Consider the following 10,232-nt stretch of genomic DNA (forward strand, 5'->3'; position numbering starts at 1 on the left):
TTCAAAGGTGTTCAATCGTTTTAAATCGGCACTCAAAAAATGCGTTACAAATATTTGAAAATTCCATATATAAAAGATCCAAACAAAAATTCGCCTCAAAGTCTAAATCTACAACAAAAAGAAAGCGATCTTTCGGCAGGGTATCCCAACTGTCGACGCTCCTTTTTTCTATAGCTGTGTATCCCCACAGATATGTACATATGTATTTACATATACATATTTACATATATCTAGCAAGAGGCTACTACTGACTTCACGCCCGACCACATTTTATTCGTTATGCAATTGTATTTTATTGATTTTATACGGCACCATCCAGTAGCAACAGCAATAACAACCATTAAAACCAAAGTGACAAAAAATTACATAAAAATTGCCATATTCAATTTAATTATTATGTGCATGTCAGCGCGGGGTGTGGGGCTTTTGGTGGCTTGTCACTTGATTTTTCAATGACACAAACACAAACGCATCCAAACTTTGGTCTGCTGCATATTTCATTATGCTTTTTAATCAAACAATCGCAAAAGGCCACAACACTGGAACACGGACACTTGGACAGTGTTGCCATGGTTAATGATGCAGCATCCCCAGCCCCCATTCACAATTAATTCGTGCAGGAAGTGGATGATCAGTCGGGGATAATGGCGCAGGCATTGATGGGCTTATGATTGTCCTCCTATAAATGCGATTATATGACCGGAACATTGTGTGAACGGAGGCAAACGAGAGCGGTGGATTGGATGGGAAAAGTAAAGGCAAGAACTCTCTCGGCTTATGAATTTCCTACTAAAATATTTACTCTATATTTTAGAGGTACGAGTTTTTCAGATTTTTAGAGAATTTATTTTAATTAAGATTTCGAGTGAGAAGAAGTCCCATCTCCCATTGTTAGCGTTACTCTATCGCCTTAAATCTCTCCCAAAACTTAATCATGCCACCGAAAAAAAAAGCGATAGATGCCATGACTCAATCAAAGTTGCATTTGTGATGCTGCTACAAGTATAAATGCCCCATAATGCAGCAGTCAGCTGTGGCACGACTCCCAAAGAGAAGAAGGTGAAGGAGGAGCAGAAGGAGCAGAAGGTCTCAAAAAGCCAGAAGAGAATGCGGAAATTGAATTGAAAGACACTACCAGCAGAAAAGCAACAACAACGCGGAGGACGAGGATATTAAGATAAGTTTTCATGGAAAAGTGTGCAGCAAGTGGGGTTTGGAGGGAAGAGGCCAAAATACTTGATGAGGAAACAAGGAATGAATGAAAGAAAATGAAAGAAACCAGAACGGAAACGTAACAAAAACGGAAATCAGCTTGAAATCGCGACACACAGAGCGACACAAGATGTCAATTTCATTACTACAGCAAAAGGACACTAGGAAAATGGAAAAAAAGTAGGACTCATCTGCATAAAAGGGAAATTATTTTTGCTTTTTTTTTTGCGTTACTTTTGCGGAAAAACTGCAATCTGCTTGGACGAAAGTTTCCGGCTGCAAACAAACAAACGAAAAAAAAAACGAGAGCAAAATGAAGCAAAAGAAGTATAAATAAATCCTCGAGAAAAACTGCTGAAATGAAGTATTCAAAACAATTTCCGCAATGCACACAGCGAAAGCCGTGGAAAACTAGCAAGGAAAATGTCACCAAATTTATGTAAAGTTAACGAAAAAGTCAAGCACGTATAATACTAAAGAAAAACCAACGAAAAAATGCATCGAGCCACGGAAATAGTTGGAGAACTAAATTAAGCCCCGAAAGTAAATGGCATTCCGTTGGAAGTATTTGGGATATGCTCGAAGGAAAACATTAGGAAAATCCTCCATCCCCATTCCCATGATTAACCCACTGAGGTCGCCACGGGCTCTCTTTATGCGATGCCCGCCTATTGTTGTGGCAAAAGTTTTTGGAGAGGAAAACTCTCGGAATCTGCCACAAAATAGATGCAGCTGCTGCACCGCTCGCATTCTTTTAGGCTTTTCTTTAAAAAAAGTAGTGCAGAGGTATGCCCCATTTTGTGGAACATAATGAAAGGCCAACAAACATACGAGTATGTGTGTTTGTGGGAGGAGAAGTTTTTTGTGGAGGAACATACTTTTTATCAGAAATCCATTGACAAGGAAGACAGAGTAAGCGCACAAAAGAAGGTCCCGCAGCAGAGAGAGAGAGAGAGAAGGAGGGGACAGGAAAGCGTAGGTTTGGAAAAGTTGTAATTGCATTTCCCACACATAAATAGAAAATTGATTTATTTATCGGCAAATAACAAAAAGAAACAGAAAGGAAAGGAGAGAAAAGCGAATCGAAGGATTAACTTTATGAAAATTGAAAGATATGTGGATACATATTTTCCATGTTTTGTTATCAGCTCATGGGTTTAACTTAACACCAATATGACTGCTGTTCTTCCCTTTCCTGGATGCAGTCTTCCTCCCTTACCATCATCCAGTAATTGACCCAAATGAAGCTCATGAAATTTGATTTGATTTCCATCATTTAAGTCGCAAAGGGACGTGAAGGGACGTGTGAGACGCTTCTTACGCGTCACAACTTTTATACCCGGCACTCAGTACTACATCTGTACATTAGCAGTTATTTGTCAAATATTACATTTTTTCTTCATCTGTCATCTACATCTACAACACTTCTCACACCAACACGCTCCTTTAGCTCGCCCCCCTTCCCTAGACCTAGACCCTTTCCTAGACCCCCACACAGAAGTATGGATGCAAAATTTGGTGGCTCTAGCTTTTATGGTCTCTGAGATCCAGGCGCTCAACAAGACGGACGGACGGACAGACGGACGGACAGACAGACATGGCTCAATCGACTCGGCTTTTGATGCTGATCAAGAATATATATACTTTATGGGGTCGGAGACGTTTCCTTCTGTGCGTTACATTCATTCACTTTGTGCACAAATACAATATACCCTACTTACTCTTCGAGTACCGGGTGTAATAAGGAAAACCCGAGCCAATGGAGGAACGAGGGTGCGTCACAATCGTAGGACAACACTTAAGAAGAGATGGATATGGAGAGATAAGAGAGAGAGAGAGAAGGAGAAGCAAAAGAAAGGGAAAGAAAACTCCACGAAGAGGCATAAGGCAGTGAAGTGAGCATTCGCGAGGAGTCGATTGTCCAAATGACATCAATAAAATATTTAAACCCCACAACAAAGCACGCCCCCTGCGTGGAAAGAAATCTGAGAACTCCACTTGAGTGGCGCCAAGAAGCAAACGAGGATAAAATAGGATAAGCACGATGTAACGAAGGCGGGAGGATAAGGATTGGGACTTCAATGTGGATTCGAGGATGATTCTAAAATGGAAGGAAGGCGACTTCCACTTGAAGTTGCAGCTAAAACGAAGATGATGCTCTTTCCTTTAGGAAGGATTCTTCCACTTCCAGGACATCGTGTCTCGGTTTCATCTTGACTTTGAAGTGGATTCATCGACGGAATTTGAATTCAATCGCACGAATCGCTAGCCGATTCCCTGCTCCCCCTCTGCCATCCTTTCAACCCTCCCCTCTTTGACCACCACAGAAGTGTGTTTGTATTGCGGCTTCCCTTGCCCCTTTCTCTCGCTTTCTCTTTCGTGGAATCATTTGTGGCCTTCTGCAAGCGGCTTAGACTCTTGTTAGCAACGTCTTTCATGCTGTTTACGGGTCTCGTCTCGCTTCCACTACGACGGAAGGTCGTCAGAGGAAGAGGCAGTGGCTGAGGCGGGGGAGGGTAGACATAAGTTTGTTTTGCCATTTCGTTGATCCGCTCATGGAATCGGGCGTCGGGCAGTCCGAGGGAGAGCTGGCAGGGAGGACTCACTTGTAGATGGGTTCCCAATGATAGGAACAGCAATTGCCGGATGGTAAATCAGAGACAAAATGGACAATCGGCGGTGGTAGGAGGGAGACACGAGATTCCTGTATGCCACTTAAAGGATACGCCGCGTCCGTGGTTTCCATTCCACATAATTTATCTTGAATTTTCATTGCTTTTCAATGTTCCAGTTAGCCTTTTCCTTGTGGGAAATGTACATATTTTAATCAGAATCAAAGTCAGAGAATTTTCCCAGTGGATTTTCCAGCGGCAATCATCAATATCACAATTTGTGTTCCACTTTTCTTTTGGAGGAGATTCCATCTTTCGACTTTCTTGTTTGATCTTTCGTTTCAATGTCCATCCTACGTTCCTGCTTCTGCCTAGGCATTCTCTAAACTTTAGGCCACGTAGAAAAGTTCTTTAAAATGCTGCTAATCCGCAACGTCAAGCATTTTCCTGCCTTCCACGGTGTCTGCCACGCGTGAAAATGATAAATGACTCTGAGGTTCAATATTTTCTTTTCTATTAAACTGTTTTTCTATTAAAAGGACTCTCCCACTCCCTCCCTCCAGTGCGGCAGAGAGTCAATAAAATATCAAATTACCATTTAATGAGTCAGCTCCCCACCCCATACTGTGACACTGGGAAATCATTATGAGAGTTAAGTGTTTTACAGGCATTTTCCTTGTGTATTTATGTTAATTTTTCATCGAAGTAGAGCCCGACGGGGGGAAGATCCAGGAAGAGGAACAGGAAAAGGAAAAGGAAATGGGCCACAAATTTAATATAATTATGTGAGCAGAAGAGCGGACTTTAAAGCGGGGAAAACCTATAGGGAAATGCCCTCAAGTAAGGTTCAACTCTCGTGGAAAACCAATAATCTGCCTGAGCAAACTTTCTTTGCAGCTGAATTTTCAAAAGATAGAGACGCAGAGAGAGAGAGAGAGAGAGAGAGACCGGGCTAAGGAAAAACCCAAAAATGCAATTGGGACATAAATTTCCATTTCCCGGTTTTATGCCCTCGAGGATTCACAGTAATTTAACGCTAAGTTTTTCCCCCCGCTGCTGGCCCAGGATTGCTTTTCCTCGCTGGAAAACCTCTCATTTTGGGCTGTGCTGTGCGGTAGCCACAATAAAATAGTAAACATGAAAAACGAAAGAAAAGTCGCGCAACAAAAGTGAGAAAAGAGCAACAGAAATTTCTGTGTGCGCTAAGTGTCCTTCGTCCTACGTCTGGCGGTGGTCTCCGACGATGACCGGCTAACTTTTCCCTTTCCCCCTTTTTCGTCCTTTTTCTAGGAGGAGTAGGATCTTCAATTTACGCTACTGTGAGTGGTTTTTCTTTGTTTTCATATTTATCTTTTTTTTGGCCTGCTTACGGTACATTCCCACTGCAGCCCTTGCCTTGCCGCTTAGTTTTCTCTCTAGTTTCCCTCAGAATGTTTTTTGGCGGCAGTCTAATGTCATCCATAAATACAAATTCAAATGCTGAAAGCTTCCACCACTGCTGCTTTTGCCTCTCTGGTTGTTCTTGAACTTCATTTTCCTTTTGGGTTCCTTTGTGGTATTTCTCCTTGTGGCTTTTTCCCCGTCTAACTTTAATCCTTTTTGTTGTGCTTTTGTGCTGCTGCAATTCTATTAGCATCCTGGCAGCATTCTGTGGCTGCCCCTCAATTGCCTATAAATTCCAGCTGTTATCAGGCGCGTAGCCCCCCTGCCTGCCACTTATTCATGCAACACATTCTGGGGCCAGCAGAGCAGCTGCACTCCTTTGCTGTGAAGTACATTATTTAGCAATATTTTTCTCTAACCTCAACAGAACATAAAACTATCAAAAAGAGAGAGAGAAAGTGTGGCAAAAGAAAGGCAGGAGCGGGAACAAAAGGCAGGAGCAGCAGCAAGGGCTGCAGAGTCGAACAGGGGAGTACCCTGTAGAAGAAATGTGTTTCTGCTCTATCTTCGAGCTGTTTTCCCCACTCATAAAACCCATTTCTGTGGCCGTGTGTCCTTGCACTTGAAGCAACACTCGTTTTGCCTGCTTGCAAAAAATACGGCAATGTGGCACGTTCCAGCACAAGCGAAATAAGTGAGACGGTGGGGAGGGGCATGCACCCTCTCTCTGGAGAAGGCGCTACAAGTGCCCTCGCGTTTTGTTATACCGTTGAGTGCAAATTATTTATGCCACATGGGGGAATACTCTCGTACGTACGTACCACTTGGCGAGGCGCCGCAGCAAGCAACTTGCACCTGGTTCCAGCAGGCAATATGCAATCAAAGCGAGAGGCAAGCGGAGAGGCAAGGAGAGAGGCAAGCGGAGTGGCAGCAAATAACAAAAGCCACAATGCCACATTGCCACTTTCTACTTTCACTCCAATTGCAATTCGGTGACTCTTTCGCGCTAGCTCGCTCTCTCTCCCGTCTATCGTCTGCTCCGGAAGTTGAAGTCTTTTGTTTTCATTTCCGTTATTTAATGCAAGTGGCAGCCACAACCACAGAGAGCAGCAGCTAGAGGGCAGCCCTTGCCTGGCGCCTTCTTCTGTTTTCTTTTTTGTTAGCTGCTACAGATGCCTGCCGCCTCGACTAACATAATATATGAGACTACCCCTAACACAGTTTTCCAACCCATTTTTCCCACATTTTCATCTGCTTGAACGCGGGGTGGGGCGCGCACCTTTCAACAACTTTTTAGCGCGACTGCAAAACTTGTTGGCACCTACTTCTTGCTTTCCCACTTCCCCTTACTCCCTTGAGGAGCAGCACTTTTCCGAGGAAAAGGAATTTGCATTTTCCTCCTCCTTATACCCTCTCTTTCCCACTCTCCCTCTCAGTGGCTTGTGTGTGTTTGTTTTGTTGGCTTTTTGACTGCATTTTGAAAAATGTTTGCATTTTAGCTGCGAAAGAGAAGTTTTACCCCTCTCCCACTCACACCTCACCATTCGCCGCTTTCTCTTTCTCTCTTATGCGGCTACCTTTCGCCTCTTTCTCACCTCTCTGTGGCGCTTACTCCTAAACGAAGTTAACCAGATTTTCATGTGCAGATAATGATTTTCGCTTTATTTGCATGCAATTTTTCTTTTTATGTTTTTCTTCTATTTTTTTCGTGGTTTAACGATTTTCTAGTTTCTGTTATATTTTTTTCTGCTGTTAGAACTTCTCTGATAGGTAGGAGCAAAAGGACTTATATTTTTAGTGGCTGCTGGAAATTTATAGCACTCTTTTGGGCGCTCTACAAATGAACTTTGCCTCGAAGAGGATTCTTTTCGCATAAAGCATAAGAAAGTTTAAGGGCAAGAAAAGGAGTCCCGTTTATGGCATTAAGAAAATATTTATAATCTTCTGGTATTTTTATCGAGTACGAATTTTTTTAGTTTGAAATGGATTCTTTAAATATTATTGAGTGGTATAGTGAGAGAATAAATAAAAATAGAATGAATAAGAGTATTAATGGAAACAGGTTATGTTATTTAATAAATAAATCTTTTAAGATGCTCTCAGTTCGTAGATTTTAATTTGTTGTTATGGCATTTGTTATGGCAGACTTTAGTTGATAATTCAAGACACCTACCTTTCTTTTAATTTCTTTCCTCTTTTGTATCTGTTTAAAGATTTTCTTTGTAGAGTTTCGATGCATGGACATTTGTTTCCCAGAGTATTCTTTGTCTGAAATCGAAATAAGGAGGAAGTTTATTAGGTACCTTGTATCTTCCAAAATAATTGATTTTTCATTGAATTTATTATTATAAATACAGCAATATGTGACATAAATAAACTTAAATATTTGTAATTGTTTTTTTTTTTTACAGATGTTAATGTAAATGACATGTAAAACGTTCACCCCATTAAGATAACTGTAATATTTATCAATTTACAAATGTTTTTCCCACAAAAAAAACTGCTACTCCACATTAGCCATGTACTCGAAACAGGGTATATTGTATTTGTAGAGAAAAGTGGCAGGAAGTGAAGGAAACGTTTCCGAACCCATAAAGTATATATATTCTTGATCAGCATCAATAGCCGAGTCGATAGCCATGTCTGTCTGTCCGTTCATCTGTCCATCTGGCCGTCTGTCCGTTTTGATGAGCGTCTGGATATCAGAGACTATAAGAGTTAGAGTCACTAAATTTTGTGGGAAGACTCATGTGATATCAATGTCGACCGCCAGCTATAGATGTAGGTGTAGATAACAGATATAGAAAAAATGTTAATTTCGAAAAAACATTAGGTTAAATATTTGTATATCAGTAACTTTTTTAAAATATTCAACATAAACTGAAGTATCTGGTCAATGCGGACTCATCATCTGCGACCAACCAATTTCGCTGTAGCGATTAAATATAAAAAAAAAATATATATGCATATAAGGTCACTAAGGTTACATATGTACATACATTCATATGTATGTACGAAAATTTACATATAAATATACAGACTGAGTACAGGGTATAAAAGTTGTCACGCGTACGAAGCGTCTCACCAACGTTCTTACTTACGTTTTAAATAAGAAATCCCCTTGCCAAACACCTCACACAGTAAATCTCTTATGGATTTGCCCCATGGATATCCTATGACCGAAAATCCCGAAACCCAATTCCTAAGCTACTTCCCAAACTTTTCTTATCCGCCCCAACCCTAAACTCCTGTCGATTGATTGGCTCTCAATATTTTTGTTGTTGTGTGAGCTGCTTACTTAGCCCATTTATGCCCCCTTGTCCGTCCATCCGCCCGTGTGTGTGTCTAGAATGTTAACAACTTTACTTTGCAGGCTGCCTGCCACTAGCTCCATCTGCTGCCACACCCCACACATCCAAAGCCAAAGCCACGACGGCCACAAATTGCTTTTTAATAACTCAACTAAGCTGCAACTCTCAAAACATGCAACATGCAACACAAACAACAACGAAACACACACAACAACCTTCACCAGGAAGTTAAATGAAGGCAACACCAACTACAAAACCAAATACCGAAAACTATTCCCCCAAATATCTGCATTCCCACAATACTCCAGCCAACAGGATCCACTACACCTCTCCTTCTGCTGCTGCTGCTGCTGCTTCTCTCTCTTCACTGCCTATGGGATGTTGGCAAATCTCTGTTTCTGAATAGTTTCCCTCACACCCCCGTCTACCCCTTGATCCAGTAAAACTTTAAAACTTGAGCAATTTGTGAATTTAGTGCCAAACTTTTGGCTTGCCTTCAATTTTCTCTGTGTATTTTGCCTCTTTTTCATTATCGTTTCGGTGTCCTGCCTCCTGTCTCCCAATCCCATCTCCATTGCCATCTCTATTTTCATGCCGATTGTGTTGTTGTTTTCTCGGTTGCCCGGAAAATGATAAACTGCTTAGACAAATGCCGGAATATTGCCAACATTTTCCACACTTTTACCCCTCCCTTTTATTGCTCCCTGCTTTGTGCATTTGGCAGCTTCTCTGCTCAAAGGATAATCAGGATTATCATTCATTACCCCAGAGATATAATGAGATTAATTGCGATTTTTCGGGAGGGAGCAGATTTTACGCTGAACTTAGTGGAAAAATAGAAAGGGGCTCGTGAGTGAATTTTGTCCTTCTGCTGGATGCCTTTTAAAAGGGTTGTTTGGAGAGGAATACATTAGTTCCTTCCCTAAAAAAACCAATCCATCATCTAAAGTGAATATACATTTGTTTCATCACTCACTTAAGCTATTTTACAGCCACAAATTGTCATGTCCTTGACAGCCAGCGACTAAATAAACTTGCCCACTAAACATTCCCACTAAACGCCACCGAGAGCTGCCCCTAAAGCTCTCCCTGTCCCTCTGAGTTTTTAGGGGTTAAACAAGTCTGTGGCACAACACCTCGCGACGACATGAAACCAACATTTAAATAGTTATGAGATTGCCACACAGAGCCAGACAGACGAAACCAGACAAGCAGACGCTCGAATGTAGCATGCAACATAAAATGCAACTGTTAGTGAAACGAAACGCCATGGACTTTGGTGCAGCATCAAAAGGGAAACCAGAGAGATGGACAAACAGACAGGAGAGCAGCATGCAGCAGTGACATTTTCATACCCTATATTTTGAAGCACATGACCAAGGGGTGGAAGATGTGGGAGCCTCAAGAATATTTGTTGCATTTTTTATAAATTTTGTTTTAATTTTAAATCAATTTGTCTTATAGATTCTTTTGTTTTCTCAGCAAAATATCACAAATACAGGGTATTTTTCTAGTCATTTAGTGCCTTTCTTGCTGCTTTTTTTTTGTTGCGGTAATAAGACCTAATTAAATCTGCACGGTGGTGCAGGAAGCTTCCAACCAAAAAAGAAAGCGGGGACCATAGACTATGGGAATCTCTGCTCTGCTCTCTCATTTCTCCTCTTCCCCTCTTTCTCTCCTCTTGCCTAGTTTTTCTGTTCACTACTCATTCATT

Source organism: Drosophila subobscura, chromosome U, assembly GCF_008121235.1.
Source record: "Drosophila subobscura isolate 14011-0131.10 chromosome U, UCBerk_Dsub_1.0, whole genome shotgun sequence".
Classification (NCBI taxonomy): domain Eukaryota; kingdom Metazoa; phylum Arthropoda; class Insecta; order Diptera; family Drosophilidae; genus Drosophila; species Drosophila subobscura.